The sequence below is a fragment of the Silene latifolia genome, chromosome 2, assembly GCF_048544455.1.
Source record: "Silene latifolia isolate original U9 population chromosome 2, ASM4854445v1, whole genome shotgun sequence".
Lineage (NCBI taxonomy): Eukaryota > Viridiplantae > Streptophyta > Magnoliopsida > Caryophyllales > Caryophyllaceae > Silene > Silene latifolia.
In genome coordinates, this window is record NC_133527.1 from 186,995,110 (window position 1) to 187,014,127 (window position 19,018).

The following is a 19,018-nucleotide window of genomic DNA, read 5'->3' on the forward strand; positions in this document are numbered from 1 at the left end:
AATATTTACGTGTCTCATTGTAATTTGATTAAATAAGATACGGTCTAAGTAATCGAATTGTTTTATTACTTAGATGAAATTATTGTTCAAGGAAACAATTAAAACGGAATGAATAAATTATTATAAATACAGAATGTTGTAATTTATGACTCGGGAACCCATTACGGTATAAGTAATTATGAATTACTAGGTTAACTTTATAAGTGACATATTTTATTAATATGTTGATTTTTAATTGTTAAAAATACATTTTATATACATAATGTCATGGAACATGTTACATGTGACAAATTGACAAAATAATGTGTAAAATGGTTTTTTCATTTTACACAATATGTACCGAAATATTGGGTGGGTTGGGGTTTATATTATGTTTTATTATTCATAAAAGAAGCATAATGATTAACCTAAACTAGTTTTGTGACCCGTGAAATTCACGGGATCTTTTGTTTTTTACTATGATATTTTTAGTGAATCAAATCATAACATTCTACAATATGGTTTCATGTTTTAAGACTTCTATAAAATCAAGACAAATTTTGTTTGTACAATAGTTTTATGTAAAATCAGAAACTAAAGTGTTATATAGTAAATACTTTTATCAAAACCATGCCATTATTTGACGTTCTTTTATGAGGGTTTTAAATGGTAAGTGGTGTTACTCAAATCCTTTTACGTGATTTGTGATAGGTCAAATATGCGCAAATGGAAGCTGATTAAAATCAATTAATAATACAGATATTTGCATAATCGAAAACTGAAGTAACTCAATGGAAGCTGATTAAAATCAATTAATAATACATGTATTCGCATAATCACATTATATGAAACCATAATATTATCAAACAAAGATTGCCAAACATGCAACACCCTCACTAATTAGATTTTTAAATTTTATCAACAAATCCGAAATTAATATAAAACACACGATTAGAATTGTTGTGACAAAAACTAACATTTCACAGCACCCATAATATTGTAGCTAGTACTATAATAAATTGCAGAACTAAGAATTTGAAAGGAGCAACTCGTAATAATTGGATCATTAAGTCCCTATACTTCATTCATTAAACAATATTAAGCAAAAATGTGCTTTGACATTTCTCCAAATTTTCCACCTTCGGGGTTCAACCGTATACTTCAAAATAGGTAAACTAAGCATTCCACTCAATCATGTTTTCTATCGAAAGCCATTTTGAATAGGCATGTGTCTCATGTGTATAATTAAAGAAAATGAAAATTAAATTTAACGTGTACAAAAGAATAATGTAGATGTAAATAAACTTTTTAGATTCCTCTCATCTTTATAGTTATTAATAATTGATAATTAATTCACCCCACTAATTTAACATCTAACTCCTTTCTTAAATGATAATTTTTGGGCTTTTCACTCCATTATTTATGCTACCTATTATCCATGTCAATAAGATTGAGATCCTTGCAAATTCAATTTCATTCTATGAGTGTTAGTTTTCTAAGGAAAAATGATGATTAAAAAAACAACACATATCAAAATAAAGCATACATTTGAAAGTTTTTGAAATACTAATTTTTTTTATGAACCTAAAAACAATTAGTCATTTACATTCATGTTGTCAATCTTATAGTTAGTTTATAATATAGTATTGAGTCGAATGAATAGAGTATTTGTTTAAGTAATTCTAATATTTCTCTTCTTAGTCTTCTTTCTTCAATAAACCATCCCTACATAAAAAAAATCACTTAATCATTAATTTTTGTTATTAATTTAAGTTTCTCTTAAATAATGGAAGAAAGATGACATTGAGTCTAAAGATGTAAGTATATTTACCTTTGAATAGCACAACACCACAAATCTCAATATCCCTAAATAAGAAATAAACAACAAATATGCGAGGTTTAAAAATGTGATGTACTTCATAATCAATGGAAAATAAAATAAATAAATGAATTCTTAATTTAAAACCTTAATACATTTACCTTGGTGCTGATACAATGATAAAAAAAAAAGTTAGTGACATATACAATTCTTTTCGCGATAGCGGTACAAAAATATTTACTTAAATGTTGTCTCACAAATGTTGTCTTCCGTCAAAAACTTATAGTCAATCTTGTAGTTAGTTTATAATATAGTATTGAGTGGAATGAAGGGAGTAGTTGTTTAAGCAATTCTAATATTTTCTTTCTCCATATATTATTTTTTCTCCAATGAACCATCTCTAGGGAAAAAAAAGGACAAAATCCACCGAGTGATTAATAAGAAATAAAATGGCGAAATTTGATTTACGTGATATTAATCTTATCGTTATTAATTTAAATTTTTCTTTAAATAATAATACAAAAAGGGATTTGAGTCATAAAGATGTAAGTATATTTATTTACCTTCGAATAGCACAATACCACAAATCTTGATAGTTCCTACATAAGAAAGTTTTAAAAAGTGATGAGCAACCAATTGAACTTAAAAACAAATAAATGAATTATTAATTTAAAACCTTAATACATTTACCAAACCTTAATAGATTTACCTACCACAAATCTTGATAGTTCCTACATAAGAAAGTTCTAAAAAGTGATGAGCATTTCATAACCAATGGAACTTAAAAATAAATTATTAAATTATTAATTTAAAACCTTAATACATTTACCTTACCTTAATACACTTACCTTGATGTTGATATAATGATAAGATTTAAAAAAGACTATTTACATATACAACTACGATTTTGTTGGCGATGAGGGCAAACAAATATTGGCGTGAAATTTGGCTCACAAATGTTGTCTTACATCGAACATTTATATCCAATTGAGGATTCATGTTATGACTTTTGGGTGTCTTTTTATTATTATCATCAAATTTAATATATATAATAATTATGTAGTAAGGTTTTAGGACTTTTGAGCATTCTTTTTCATTATTAGCAAATTTAATATAAACATAAATATGGAGCAAGGAGAAATGAAATGTTAAAGGTTTGCTTTAATTTTTATTTTATTTTTTTGTTGACAAAAGCCACCTTATTTAATGTTAAATATGATATTATTTACTCTTAATATTTACAAACTATTTATTTTTTTAATAAACGGGGTAAATTAGAATTATGTGATATTTATTTGTTGCTTAAAATATTCTAACAATAAACGTTGAAATTTAAAATTTAATATGAATTTTGATTTTAATTGTTGTTTAATTTATCTACAAACTTAAAAGTCCAAAGTTTAATATTTGTTATGCTATTTGCATTTAATATTTCTTTTTTTTTCCTTTTTACTTTTAAAAGTAGAAATAATGATGTAAACTTTGGTGTAAATTTTAATTATAAATTATGAAATTTTGATGTAAATTTGAAAAGGATATATAAATTTTGGAAAAAAATATATTTAAATCAATGTCATATAATAATAAGTTGATGATTTATATCACATTAACTCGCCATGTCATATTAAAATTTGCCATGTCATGTGTAGTAAGTGACGTGGCTTTTTGGTAGTGTAAGGTGGCATTTACTACGTGGCATTTTAAGTTCCCCTTTTAATAGTATTGTATAGATACATAGCCTTGCATGCCTAATTTCTTGGGAAGATTTGAAGCTCATGCATTGGCCCCTTTACCCACCCCCTACCCGGTTTTCCTAGAGCAAAAGGCCAAGGGTTTTTTCCTCTATTATTTCCCTAATATACACTACTATTGCATGGTGTATCATTTATTCTTTTACACATCTAAAATATATAGAGATTTTAGAGAGAATATTACTCCTTCTTCTCCCTTCTCTTGACCGAAAAACAAGAGACAAAATACAATATTTTGGGTCAATTTTATTAAGATTAATATTGTTCTAGTATTAATAATATTAGTCTTTAAGAGGTTATCTTGGGTATAATTCTTTGGGAGAGATTCTATCTTTGAATCCTTGTTCTTCCATTTAAGAGGAAAGCTCAAGAACAAGTGAGTAGGAGAACTCATTTGTGTCCATATATCCGAAAACTCAAAGTAAGGAAAACGTTTTCTTCTTTATTCTTATTCATGTTTGCATGCATAAGATCTAAATTTATTTTTATGACAAAATTAAATTTGTAACATATATGAATATGTCGAAATATGAGATAATGATTCCAAACAGACTCAGCCATAAAATGGCACCCCGATACACTCGGCATCCATTGAGCTAACTCGACAGGCCAGGCTTTGATTCGTAGCTAATGCATCGTTACATAATTGTCATAAAAATACCTAATAAATCTGTGGCAGAACTGGAGTATTCCATATCCGATTCCAAAGAACCTTAATTATCTCGAGACTCATCCAAAAGTTGGAGTTTTTCTCTGAAATCATGACTGATACGAATATTAATCTCAATCTCCATCTGCATATCCATCTCGATCTCCATCTCCAACTTCAACTCTATCGTACTCAACCAGTAGAAGTGTGTTGAGTTGCTTCCTCACACATTCCCACTCATTCACCGGCCAAGACCTTCATGTAAAGATGCCAGATTTCCGCCTTCCAAATATAGTTAAAGCTCTCTGCCAGCATTCAATAGGGTCAACTTCTTGCATCTCCACGGTTAATTTGTTTTGTTTTTGCCACTTCTTGTAAATATCTCTGCTGCCATATTAGACTAACTATCGAATATGCCATGGTTAGCTCTCAAACTGGAAGTTCCCAGCAGGTGAATTATGGTCACTGATTTAACTTCATATCGGAAAGTCGATAATTAACCAACATCGACGTCATCCCCCCCAACTGATATACGTACCGTCCATGTTCTCAATAACATTGAGACTATTAATCCATGTGCTCAATGGTATACTCCACCCAATCACGTCACAATTAACTCCTTTAAATTTGCCATTTTGGCAACGCCCAAAAATAGGATCTCCTACAAGAAGTTCTGCTTAAGTTTTGCCTGTTTGTGTTTTACCCCAAGCTATTTCAACCTTTTCTATCAAATCTTTTCAATCATTACAATCGCTCGCTCGCATTAACAATAGTGGTGGTTATGTCTTTGAGTCGAATACTCATATGATCATGTATTAACTCGTACTTGAAGATCATTATTCCCTCAATATCCACGTCGTTAGAATCCAGTCTCTTCCTCAGTTTTATTCTCATCATCAGCCTTACTCTCGTAAACATTGTCACGTTACGCCTCTCTTTATCAGCTCTACGGTCACTCTCACCCTTACTTTGGCCAGTATTAGCAGCATCGTGATTATCTTGGGGAATGTAATTTCTCGAACAAGCCGAGTCAATTTTGCAACTTTTGCTTGTATTATGTGAAAAGAAAAATAAATTCTTATTAGCAATGGAGTTATATAACAAGAAAGAGGAGGGGCCGAAGTCAAGTCGGGTGTACAAGTTTCATACAAAGTAAATTCTTATTTAAGATGGAATTTTTTTATTATCTATATTTGATTAAATTTCATTAAGCTGTCGTATTTTTTTAACAAAATTTTCTTTACGTTTGTTTTAACATGATCAATTCTGAAAAGATCGTAGCTACGTATGTTCGTTAATTATTTTGCCGTGGCAAAAATAAAATACCACGGAACAAATATGTGGCTAAATACTTTGGAGCCAGGGGCAGACCCAATTTTTTTTTTGGTGTAGCAAGATTACCATGCTAACAAAAATAAAGACTATTGTTTGGACTTCATTAACAAAACCCAAAATTAAACTCGGACACAAGCTGAGGTTGAAACTAAAAAATTGACTCTTAAACTTTGAAGCTCAAATCGAGATTGATTATACTATATTTTTTCTTCATCTATTTTACATTCTTGAACATAATTTACAATTAATAACAAATAAATTTGGTTGTAAACAAAAATAATGCTCTAAAAAAGCCTCAAGACGAGCATTTTCATATCGGGGATGAATCGCAATGCTGCCAAAACAATTTACATCTTAACATTGATTCACATTTCTATTTCTGTGTAGGGAATAATTTTAGTTATATAGTAACAACTAACACGATTAGAAGAATGAAGCATCTAGCCTTGTTAAAATTATCCAAAATAATATCTTATCTTTATTAATTCAGAAGACAATGTTGAATGCAGGATGCGCCACGTCATTTGTACAACTTTGTTTTTTGGAAATTCAGGTTATGGTGGGACCCGTTGGTGTACAAAGTATTAATTTCTTCAAATCGTCCACCAATACAAACATGCGACAGTTTCCGTCTTAGCAAAAATACTATGAAATAATTTTACATTCGGAATAAATAAAATTAATTGCATATAAGCGGAATGAATTACAAATCGGAATAAATGAAATTAATTACTAATAATCGGAATGAATTACATAATTAAAAAAATACATATAATGCGAATAAATTACATAATTTGCATAATTTTTAAAAACTAGATAGTACGATTAAAAAAAAAAATCATGACGGAGTATTTACTTACAGTAAAAAACTCGGCAACTTTTCTATCAGTCGCGCACACCGAATATCGTAGGTGACAATGATATGCGTACTTCTACTACGACTACTAATGTAGTCTATCATGAAATTTTTCAATTTTTAGAATACTTTGCATATGCTAAAGTTGATTATTAAATTATACTCCCTCCTATCCATCCTTTTTTTCCCTTTTGAAGTGGGCACAGAGATTAAGGGTGGGGAGTATAATATTGATAAATATATGAGTGGGGTTTGGTAATTGGAGAGAGGTATGAATAATTATGATTAAATATTAATAAAGGAGATGGGTGGGGTTTGGTTATTGGAGAGAGGTAGGAATAATTAGAATTAAATATTAATAAAGTATATAGTGGGGTTTGATGAGTGGAAATAGGTAAGAGTATAATATTAATAAAAACTTTCTAAAAAAAGAAATGGGAAGAAAACCTGAATAATCCGTTTTAGAAAATAGGGAAGAAAAGAGTGGATAGGAGGGAGTATTTCTTTTTTCGGGGTGTAAAGTTTTTTATGTATGAAATTTTATTTACAATAGTATATTAGGTTATTTTCTCTTAAACAATTGCATGTGAACACGTATTTGAAACAAGTGTAAACATTAATTATATAGATTGCAGATTTAGACCAACTAGATAATTACAATAGAAATGCAAAAAAAAAAAAAACATCCTAAACCATTAATACCGGCCCAAATACATACTTAAAACTAGTTTACATGACATCAAATGACACGGTATTGGAGAGTGACTAGATCGAAGTTAGAACAAAGATTTTGGTGAACAAAAGAATGATGAACTTTGAAACTAAAACGTTTTACATGACAATATAAAGAAATGAGGTGTAAATGTGCAATAAATAAGCCGAAATTTTGGGGATTAAGAACAATAACAATAGTAGTTCTTAGTATTGGGGTTATCACCAAGAACTTTATTTTAAAAGTTCTTCTATTGCATTTAAAAATTGGTTCTTATTTTTAAGAACCAAGTTCTAAAATAAGAACCAAGTTCTAAAATATTGGAAAATGTACAACCAATAAATATAACTTTGTAAAATGTGAGAAACCATTTTACATTATTTATTTTATGGTTTGTTTCCATCTAAGAACTTCATATAAAGTTTTTCTATTGTTAACAAAAGTTCTTAAAAATTGGGGTTGGTGCATTGTGACATGGCATGTGAAGAACTTTATATAAAGTTCTACTATTGCTATTGTAACTTTGGAAGTGCAAGAAACATAATGTAATTAATTAATTACTAAGCATTAAATGGGTAATTGTGGTATGTGCCGTCACAAACAAGAATTTGTGATTGTCAATTGGTCTCCCTTGTGACGGGTTACCATTTGTGGCGGATATTTTGTGAGTAAAAATGGTAACAAAATGGGTTAGTGGAGAAAGGGGACCACATGAATAGTGTTGCAGAGAGGGAAAAAGTGGGTACTTTGTGAGGTAAAATGGTATTCGTCACTCAAGAGTGACGGATATGTGCCGTCACAAACAAGAATTTGTGATTGTGGTATAACAACTAGGATTATCTTCAAACAATTTTTTTTCTTTGGTGTAGCAAATGCTACACCACACATAGGTGTAGGTCCGCCCCTGTTTGGAGCGAACACTTTTCTCAACAACTAACTTATTGTCTTCGAATAACTCTGTCAACCAATCGACCTGTCTACTAGTGTTAGTGGTTGGACTGTGCACCGATTCGACCAAGACCGGAATGCCCCAAAACCTTGGACCGGTGAGCTGACTGGATTGAAAATTTCGGTCAAAAATTGGACTAGACCGGTTGGACAGGAATTTGTCAAGACTCGCCTTAATCGCCTACTTACATTAGCTTTATAAAATAAATTATTAATGTCGTACCTAAAAAATGAAAAAAAATATGTATTATTAATGTGTAATTACGACAAATTTGACGGAATCATAGTTAATGGTTACCATATAGAATTAATTGTAATCATGTTATACGGTACTCCCTCCACAAACTTATTTTCACCCCATTTGCTTTATTGCGGTCTCCAAGCAGTGGCAGATCTAGGACTGTAAGAATGAGAGTGCACAATTGAAAAGAAAAAAACTCGAACAATATATTGTAGTAAATTGATTAATAATTAAACTCCATCGTCATTATCTAAAGATTTAAAGCCATCCGACTAGGAGAAAATCATCGTTTTTTTTTATTATGAATTGATGTTTTTATCATATATTATATTAAAGCTGAAACCATCAGCCTAATAATATGCCACGTGTCATCAGCCTATCTATGTGCCATGTGTCATAACTTCAATTATTTAGTAATATTTTATTTAACATATAAGTGTTAGCAATTACCTAATTTGAAACAATCACCCAAAACACAAAATCAATTTAGAAATTCAAATTTTTAAAACTTCCCTACAATAACTGTTGAAATTTTGGCAAAATTAATTAATCTATTAATCAGTTTGGTCAAATTTGTCAACTTTTGAAAATTATTACAAAATATGAAAGGTATCTGAAAAAACTAACCATGCGCATACTCCATAATTAGACCTAACGTCAATTATTTAGTACTAATACTAGACTATGTATTATCTTCTGTCATTTTTTTTATCACTAATTCCCAGTTTTTCATTTGATATCTCCATTAATATCAATATTAGTATTATGTTCATGAATTTCGCTATTACCTTCGACATTGGTTATCATTAGAAGAGGACTTAATGTAAGTACATAGTGATATAACTTTTGTAAATTTTTCATGAATTCTCTGTAACCGAAATTCGAATCTTGCAGCGAAATTCTACCGCATGTTTAGTTTTAGGATAGATTAGAATGTAATCTTTTTAAAAACGGCATTTAATTTGATTTTATTTGGTTATGTTCATCATTTAATTCCAGAACTACACCAAAAAAAAAAGTCGAGCGGGATTCCACTAACAAAGATGAGTATGTTCATTAATTAATTGTTCCAAGTTCAAAAGGCATTTACATGACGTTTACGATTAATGCTCAACAAATAATGGTCCTATGAGAGGATAAAATCTACATATTCATACATTGAAAGAAACAGTCCGATACAATGCAAACGTGTTCATGGTATGAGAAGGATAAATTACATGTTACGATGATTAGAACCAGATATGGCCTACTTTGTTTGTCAAGTCGGCTCTGTATAACATATTAGGAAATGATTTTTCTTTTGCCGGATCGTCATGTAAATTTGTATTAAGACGTTTACAAGAAAAAATTATTGTCATTCTTGGCATTAAAATATTTTTAGAGCTCACAAATAGTATGCAACACATACACGCACAAGTTCAAACGGCTCCATTTTTTTCATACTCAAGCTTCGACAGTGTCTATTTATTTCTCCCTATATTTTGGTCGTTTGTTTAACTAAAGATGGTGGCAAAGAGGAAGATGCAATAAGCTATCAACTTTCTCATTCTCATGATTTTGAACGTATTTTCTTGGGTATATATATTTTCATATTTGGCCCAACTTTTAAGACAGTTTTTCTACTTAATATGCACAAACTAGACCAAATAATTAATTTTAAGAAAGTTCACTACAATAATGTTGCTATGCACATTATAAAAAATAATAACATAATAATAATGCAACTAAATATCATTTAATTTGTACAAGCACAAACGTTGCGGGGGAATTTACTGGATATAATAAAGTTCAATTAATGAAGAATAAGGGTGCAAAGTTGATACCATCAAGTTAACTGATATTGAGTAAGTTTGTATATAAACCCAATTGCAAAGTGATCGATATCATCTTCATTTTATCCTTATTCTTTGCATAGTAAGTGTCCTATCGGTCATTATTTTGTGAATAAATATGTTCAATCTCCTATTTTAGATTATCTCAAGTTAACTGTGTTGCATGATAAAATGAATTACATTATTCAGAGGCAAGTGTCATCATGACATAATAAAAAAAAAAAGAAATAAAAAAAATAGTATCTGGCGACTTAAAAGGCCAATGAATACCGTTGATGGTGGGATGAAGGTCGTGATAAGGAAGGGGCCGCTATGGGTTGGTGATCGATGATGGGGGTGGGGAGTTGCATAATGTTACGAGAAGGGTTAGGGATCATGCATGGGGTAAGCTGTGATAGTGGTTATACTGGAGGTATGGTGGGGGACGTATGAGAAAGTGGAGGCAGAGGGGGTAGGGGCGTTGGCGGATGTAGGATATGAATTGTAGGGTGGTGGTTGTTTGTGGGGGTTTACTCAGATATGGGTTGAGAAGGGCATCATGGTCCGAGGTGTTGGTTGTGGTGACCACTGCGGTGGATGGTCTATTGGTGGGTCATGAGGTTGTCGATTAGTGATGGCGAACGTTGCGACTAGACGTCCAGGTGCTGGTGGGTGGGAGAGGAAATGAGAAAGAAGGTAGGGAATTGATAGGAGGACAAACAAAAGGGGTATTATGGGAAAAAAACATACAATAATGAGTAAATTTAAATGTATATTGCCTAAATAAACAGGTTATGGAATCTAAAATAATTTTTTTTCACTTTTCAGATTTCACCTTTTATACGTGAAAAACTCGAGGAAAAAAAAAGGCATAGTACTTCGAATAAAATTAAGCAACATAAAATTATCAAAAGTGGAGGTAGATAAAGCAAAATTTTCTAAAATTTAGTAATTTACTAAATCCAAAAATTACGTAAGTTTTTACTTTTAAAAATACTTTATATTATCACCCGTGCAGTGCACGGGTTCAAAAACTAGTTTTATTTTATTCTATTACACTAAAACTTGGAAAAGATGGTCTTTCAATAAGTTATTGAGATACCAGTCTTTCATACTTTTTTGTTTGCATTTCGTGACCATTTTATTGTTGATTGGACTTAGTAATTAACTCTAATCTATTGTATTTTTCTTTTAATCTAAAATGACACATAATCTTAAATTCGGGCTATAGTATTTGATAGGCTATCGCACACCTATGCAAAAATAATATTTATACCCTAGACACAAATTAATGTAGTACGTAGGGGTCGAACCACAAAGAGACGGGAGTTGTTAATTAATTTTTATGGAGTGAATTTTATCTTGGTAGATTAACGAGGTGGTTTGAGTTTGGGTTGCAAATTAAGACAGATAACAAAATGATAAATAACAATAAAAAGGAAAATCCAAGGGACGGGGTTTCACATGTAAATAAGCATAAGAATATTGTCGAATACGGGTATAGTGAAATCGGTAATTGTCTAAGTCAATGGCACATGCCTCTCGGTTTATTGCCGACTATAAAACGAGTCCTAGACGCTCTCGCCATACTAGGTCGCTTTACTATTCTCGCTTACTCCAATTCCCTTTCCATCTCTCGATATTGGGTCGGAAATTAACACATATAAACAAATGACTTTGGCCACAAATCATAGTTTATCAAATTAAACAAGTAAAGAATAGAGACAATAAGATGGCAACACAAACCCGATTCAACGATATAAAGCGCTAATTTTTCATGCTAATTCCCAATTCCCTAGAACAATAATCTATCCAAGCATAATGAAATGTAAACTATTGATAAATAAGTAAGAAAATAAAGACATAAAAGCAATAAGATAATAATAGAGAAATAAAATGAGACAATAATGAAAATGAGACAAGAGAAATACCAAAGACGGAACTTGAATAAAGGAAGAACGATGCTAAAACAAAATCCGAATCGAAATGTAAATAAAAGAAATAAAAAACGTACGTACGTATTATTATATAGTAGATTAATATTGTAATGCTAAAACTAGAAAAAAGACGGTAGAACAAGATTAGATGGCAAACACGACAACAAGAGCTGATATTTATAGTCACAGACTGGAATTTGAAGCGTCGGACCTAGCCACTGCGACCCCGATCGGGGACACCCAACCCCTATCGGGGTCGTGGGAATCCGACTTTTTGTCTTTAATTCTTGATTAATTGGCAAATGGAATCCAAAGTTTTGTCTTAATGCTCCTTAATTCTTCCGACTTATTGCATAATAGAATCCAAAGTTGTAGCATCCAAAGCTTGCTCTTGACTTGGATCTTTGAAAAATAACATGGACCGTCATTTTAAGCTTTATTACTCGTCACTTAGCTTGGCTTCACTCGGGATTCTTCAAAGTATAGGAAAATGACGGGTAAACCACTCCAATTCCTATAAAGACATTAAACGCAAGAAATTCCCTACAAGACGATATTAGCTCATAAAATCGCTCCTAAGAGCGGATAAATAATATAAAACCGAGCTAGATATGGGGTGAAAAGTATATATAAAATAGACCTATCAAACTCCCCCAAGCTAATGAAGGGTAATATCCGAATAAGACCCTTTAAACTTAAGGATTATAACGTAAATTTAATATGCGATTATCGTCATAAAACATAAATACAATGAAACGATAAAGATTAAGTAATAACCTTCGGTCCTAGTGCAAAAAGGCAATGAGAGATCAAAGTAGATCTCCTCCTAAATGATGCACCCAAGATTGTCCGAGAAATGCCCTTGTGCTAGAATTAATCCTCTAATTGCCTTGCCATATTGAGAGGATGGTTTTGTGAGTTTTCGTTGGATGAGAGATCCGAATTTCGAGAGGCAATTTTTCTCAAAACCCTAATTTCTTTCTCAAATGAATGATTAGGGCAAATGGGAGAGGAAGCTCTCCTTTTAGCTTGTTCGGCCGTGAGCTTTGATAGGGAGAGTGGGCTTTCCACTTTCTCTTATTTTTTTAACTCATGGTACGACCCGAAATGCGCTAAATGTATATGACACGGTTTTGTTATAAATCGTCATCGGTTATCGGTTATTAAAGCATCAACTAATAATACGGATTAGTTGAAACATTAATACATGTCCGACAAAGACGATATTGTATAATTATATTCAATATACATTTAATTAAATATAAAACGCTTATATTCAATTTTACGAATTAACCGCTTAATTCGTCTTAGCCATTTTTATTTAATCCGTATTAAATAAAATATCTCAACGTCACATTTTGACTAATTACTAGTCAAATAACTCGGACTAACTGGTTAGTCAAATTTGGCATCTACATGACTGTATTTTCATACTGTCACATCTCTCAAACGTATCCTATAGGTGTGACTTATAGGGACCAGTTGATCACCGCCATCTGTATGACAATAACGTCAAACTTATCTAGCAAGCCAACCGTTATTGATAAACGTGGACCAACTGATTATGATACAAAAGTATACCCTTTGATCCTTTTAGAGATTTATAAGTCCTTGCACTAATTGTAAAGGACATCAGCCCCAACAAGCTCCCACTTGTCCGTACAAGTGTATGTGCAATGACGTTATCCGCACTAACTGGAGGACACAAGCTCCAACAAACTCCCACTTGTCCGTACAAGTGTATGTGCGATAACCGATTCTCATATTCATTTAAAATTTCTCCCACTCAATGTAAAACAATTTGCAGATCTGGAACCGCAAAGGTCGTATTTTACAATCGATCTGTATCTAGAGTGGTTTCCCCGACTAGAGAGTAACTTAACTGATAAAACGAATCCGTATCCGAGCATGGCCATGCATTTGATTCTGACTCCTCGAGTGGCCCTGAGAAATATCGAGTACCTGATAAAGGCTGAATATTTCCTTCAACTCGAACTCCTTCCGATCTAAGCACAGCATGAAATGACCCAGAAAAAATCTACTTGGCCCCCTGTTACGGATGACCGTGAGAAAGAAACCAAAGTCACCCAAAATCTGCCTTAGTCTCAAGAGACAGTCGATAGTCAAAAGAATCGACTCTTAGGATCACCATGGAGGTCCTATCCACGACCGGGCACCGAATGTTATAAAACATTTAGGACTCCACGTCGATGTCACAATTGTGTCCTACGAGATATCCGTATAAATCGCCTCTGTGATTGGTCAGTCAACCTGTTGACTTATGGCTAGTTGAACCCACCATCAACCAACGTCACAAAATAATTACCTTGAGTTATCAGCTCACGTGGGCAATTAAGGACTAAAAATATAATGTTTGTTCAGTTCACTTTGTGGTGTTCAAAATTTGTCGTACAAATCCACATGAAAAACAAAATATATATATAAAATATCAAAACGATGATGTCGTATAGAGTACAAAGGAGAATGAATCTAATCCATAAAAGAGTACTACAACTTAGGAACACGTTTAATTCCCATGGAATTAACGTGCCCTTCATGCTTATCTTGTCGTAATGGTTTAGTGAGAGGATCTGCTATGTTATCATCTGTAGCAATCTTTTCTATCACTACTTCCTTTTGCTCCACGTAATCTCGGATTAGATGAGCTTTCCGTTGTACATGTCTAGACTTGTTGCTAGACTTTGGCTCCTTAGCTTGGAAGATGGCACCACTATTGTCGCAATAGATGGTGATCGGGTCATTCGAACTAGGCACTACGGATAGTCCATGTAAGAATTGACGCATCCATATCGCTTCCTTTGTAGCTTCAGACGCGGCATAGTACTCGGACTCAGTCGTAGAATCTGCTGTAACAGTTTGTTTGGAACTCTTCCGGTGATCTGCAGCGCCATTAAGAGTAAACGAATCAGATCGAGATTTCGAGTCATCTCGATCCGTTTGGAAGCTAGCATCTGCACAGAATAGGTTGCGCATAGCTTTTGTGAGCCTCCATAAGTCAATGCCCAATCTTTAGTCCTCCGTAGGTACTTAAGAATGTTCTTGACAGCCCACCAATGTGATTCACCCGGATCTTTGTTGGAATCGACTTGTCATACTCAATGCATATGCCACGTCGGGACGTGTGCATATCATGGCATACATGATTGATCCTATAGCCGAAGCATAAGGAATCCGTGTCATGCGCTCTTTCTCTTCCGGTGTCTCTGGTGCCTGAGACTTGCTCAAATGCACCCCTGGAGCCATAGGAAGGAACCCCTTCTTGGAGTTAGTTATCTTTGAATCTCTCTAGGACTTTGTCTATGTAAGACTCTGATCGAGAGATAACATCCGTCGTGATCTATCTCGATAGATACGGATGCCCGGAATTCTTTGTGCCTCACCCAGATCTTTCATCCGGAAATGGTTTTTCAACCATACTTTCACCGAAGTTAAGAGAGGTATGTCATTCCCAATCGGGTAGTATGTCGTCTACATACAATATTAGGAAGACAATCTTGCTCCCACTCGACTTGATATATAGACATGGTTCCTCGACCGATCGAGTAAATCCATTTTCTTTTATCACTTGGTCGAAGCGATGATTCCAACTCCTTGATGCTTGCTTAAGTCCATAAATGGAACGCTTAAGCTTGCACACTTTCTTAGGATGTTCTGGATCGATGAAACCTTCGGGTTATACCATGTACAACTCTTCTTCCAAAAAGCCGTTTAAGAAGGCGGTTTTCACGTCCATTTGCCAAATTTCATAGTCATGAAAAGCGGCAATCGCTAAGATAATCCGAATGGAACGCAGCATGACTACGGGTGCAAAACTTTCATCGTAGTGCAAACCTGGAACTTGGGTGAAGCCTTTAGCAACTAGTCGTGCTTTGTAGATATCTTGTTGACCTTCCACAGAATGCTTTATCTTGTAAAGCCATTTGCATTGAAGGGGACGAACCTTAGCAGGTAAGTCAACAAGATCCCACACGTTGTTCTCATACATGGAGTCCATCTCGGATTGCATGGCCTCAAGCCATAGCTTTGAGTCAGAACTAGTCATGGCACCTTTATAGGTTGCGGGTTCACTACTCGTTAAGAGTAGAATGTCATCTATGTCATGTTCCTCGACCATACCAATGTATCTGTCCGGAGGAATAGAGACTCTACCCGACCTCCTAGGTTCCTCAGAAATGTTTACCGCAGCCGGGATTGAAGGAATAGATTCCTCCAATGATTGCTCGGTACTTGGTTCTGGAATCTCCGACAGATCGAAGGTTCTATCACTCTTTGCATTCTCGAGAAATTCCTTCTCTAAGAATGTCGCACTAGCCGCAACAAAAACACGTTGTTCGGTTGGCGAATAGAAGTAATGACCAAGTGTTCCTTTAGGATAACCTATAAAGTATGTCTTGACCGATCGCGGGCCGAGCTTATCCTCGTGTCTCCACTTGACATAAGCCTCGCAGCCCCAAACCCGTATAAAGGACAAGTTAGGGACCGTTCCCTTCCATAGTTCATATGGAGTCTTGTCAACAGCTTTAGACGGACTTCGGTTAAGTATTAGAGCAGCTGACAGAAGAGCATAACCCCACAATGAGTCAGGCAACACGGTGTGACTCATCATGGATCGAACCATATCAAGTAGTGTTCGATTTCTCCGTTCGGACACACCATTCAATTGAGGTGTTCCGGTGGAGTTAAGCGTAGGGCAATCCCGAGTTCTTTAGGTGTTGATCAAACTCGTGAGAAAGATACTCGCCACCACGATCCGAACGCAGTGTTTTTATCTTTCTACCCAATAGGTTCTGTACCCTATTTTGTTATTCCTTGAATTTCTCAAAGGATTCACTTTTGTGCTTCATTAAGTAGACATAGCCATATCTACTTAAATCGTCCGTGAAAGTGATGAAATACCTATAGCCTTCTCGTGCGGTGATTGACATAGGACCACATACATCCGTGTGTATGAGTCCTAATAGGTCAGCAGCGCGCATTCCAACACCTTTGAAGGAAATCCGAGTCATCTTACCGATGAGACATGATTCACACGTGCCAAATGATTGAAAATCAAAGGCCGAGATAGCTCCATTCTTGATGAGCTGTTTAACGCGTTTCTCATTAATGTGTCCCATACGGCAGTGCCATAGATACGTTTGATCTTTGTCACCAACCTTTAACTTTTTATTCATTACGTGTAATATTTCGGTGGTCTGATCTAAAACATAAATTCCGTTCATGGAGACTGCCTTGCCATAAATCATATCGTGTAAAGAGAAAATGCAAGTATTATTCTCTATTACAAATGAAAAACCAAGTTTGTCAAGTGCGTAAACCGAAATAATGTTTTTCGAAAGACTAGGTACATAATAGCGTCATATAATGACAACTCAAATCCGCTAGGAAGTGGATCACATATGTCCCCTTTGAGATGGCAGCCACTCTTGCTCCATTCCCAACACGCAGGTCCACCTCACCCTTTACGAGGGGTTCGATGTTTCGGAGCCCCTGCACATGATTACACAGATGAGAACCACAACCAGTATCAAGTACCCAAGTTCCGTAACTTGCGTGGTTAATCTCAATCATATGAATAAAAGTAGAAGTAGAAGACATACCAACAGGTTTAACACGACCTGCCTTTAAGTCATCATGATAAACAGGACATGTACGCCTCCAATGCCCAGTCTTGTGGCAATGATGGCACTCCATGTTTTCATTCTTGCTCTTTGTCGCGCCTGATGAGGTGCTCGACTCACCAGGCCCACTCTTACCTGAACCCGACTTCTTGAACTTCGGTTTACCTACTGCTAGGTTTGCCTGAGCTTTGCCCTTACCTTTCCCTTTGTTTGTCACAGCAAGAACATATTGTTTCAAGCTCCCACTGAACTTCATGTCCTTCTCGATGCTGTACGAGAAGGAGTGCGATTCATGGGGACTTTTCTTCAAATCATTCATATAGTAATTCGCTCTAAATTGCGAAAAACCATCGTGGAGTGAGTGAAGCATGCGGTCGATCACAATGTTCTCGCCGATCTTACAATCAAAGGTCTCACTTCTCGACATTCTCAATCATGCCGAGAATGTGTGGGCTAACTGGTTGGTTTTTCGGAGTCTCGCATCAAAGAAGCGAGTGGTATGCTCATAGGTCACGATTCTCGGTGCTTTCGAGAATTCCTTGGTGAGCGTGGTGAAAATCTTGTTCGCACCATGGGCTATGAAGCGTTTCAGCAAATTGGGTTCCATTGCAAAAATGAGTACGTTTTTAATCGCACCCGCTTCCATACAGATATCATTAAACTTGGTGATTTTTTCAGACTCTAGCCGTGGGACCTGGGTTTTTTGGGATGGGCTCTAATAGATATTTGAGCTTCTCGTCGCCAGCGGCAGCATTCCGTAATGCCGCCTCCCGGCGAAGTTTGATCCATCATTCTTGATCGAGTAGACCGATTCATCCGATTCATGAAGATCGAAGCCAGGACTCACGGTCCAATGTGGCACTTGGCATTGGGTTATCAGTAGAACCACCATTGGTTATTAGCGAGTTTAAAAGTTCGTGATCTACACCGAAAAAGAAAGAAAAACAAGAACGAAATAAGCAACTCATCGAGGTGATTTAAGTCTATTTTAAAATTCATTTTAACGTGTAGACTCTCGCACTTGCATAATTGATCTCCCTCAAGAATGATACAAGTGATCCCAAGACTCAATTTCTGTAAATTGATAAGCCAACTGTTTAGCTAATTCTTCCGTAAGAACTCTTGGTCGATAGATTTCCGTAAATCCTATCTATAGTCCACCATAATCACAGGATCGTACGAGTGACCATAGTGTTGAGATAAAATAGGTCAATCGGTTCCAACTTACCCGACGTAGAAGGGGTCATATTATGCCTACCGACGAAGAAGGGACTCATTGGAGTTTGACCTATAAAGACCGTTCTCAATTTTGGTTTATACGAGGAAGATCCCATCAACTAA

At 34.6% G+C, this 19,018-nt stretch overlaps 1 long non-coding RNA gene across 1 annotated transcript; it reads right to left on the reverse strand.

Moving 5' to 3' along the window:
* Positions 1 to 1,594: 1,594 nt before the first annotated feature.
* On the reverse strand, positions 1,595 to 2,480 carry LOC141631733 (uncharacterized). The gene is made up of 3 exons (XR_012537702.1): positions 2,362 to 2,480; positions 1,811 to 1,845; positions 1,595 to 1,704 (listed from the first exon to the last, which is right to left on the reverse strand). It is a non-coding gene; the product is annotated as an uncharacterized LOC141631733 (long non-coding RNA).
* Between the last annotated feature and the right edge of the window lie 16,538 nt (positions 2,481 to 19,018).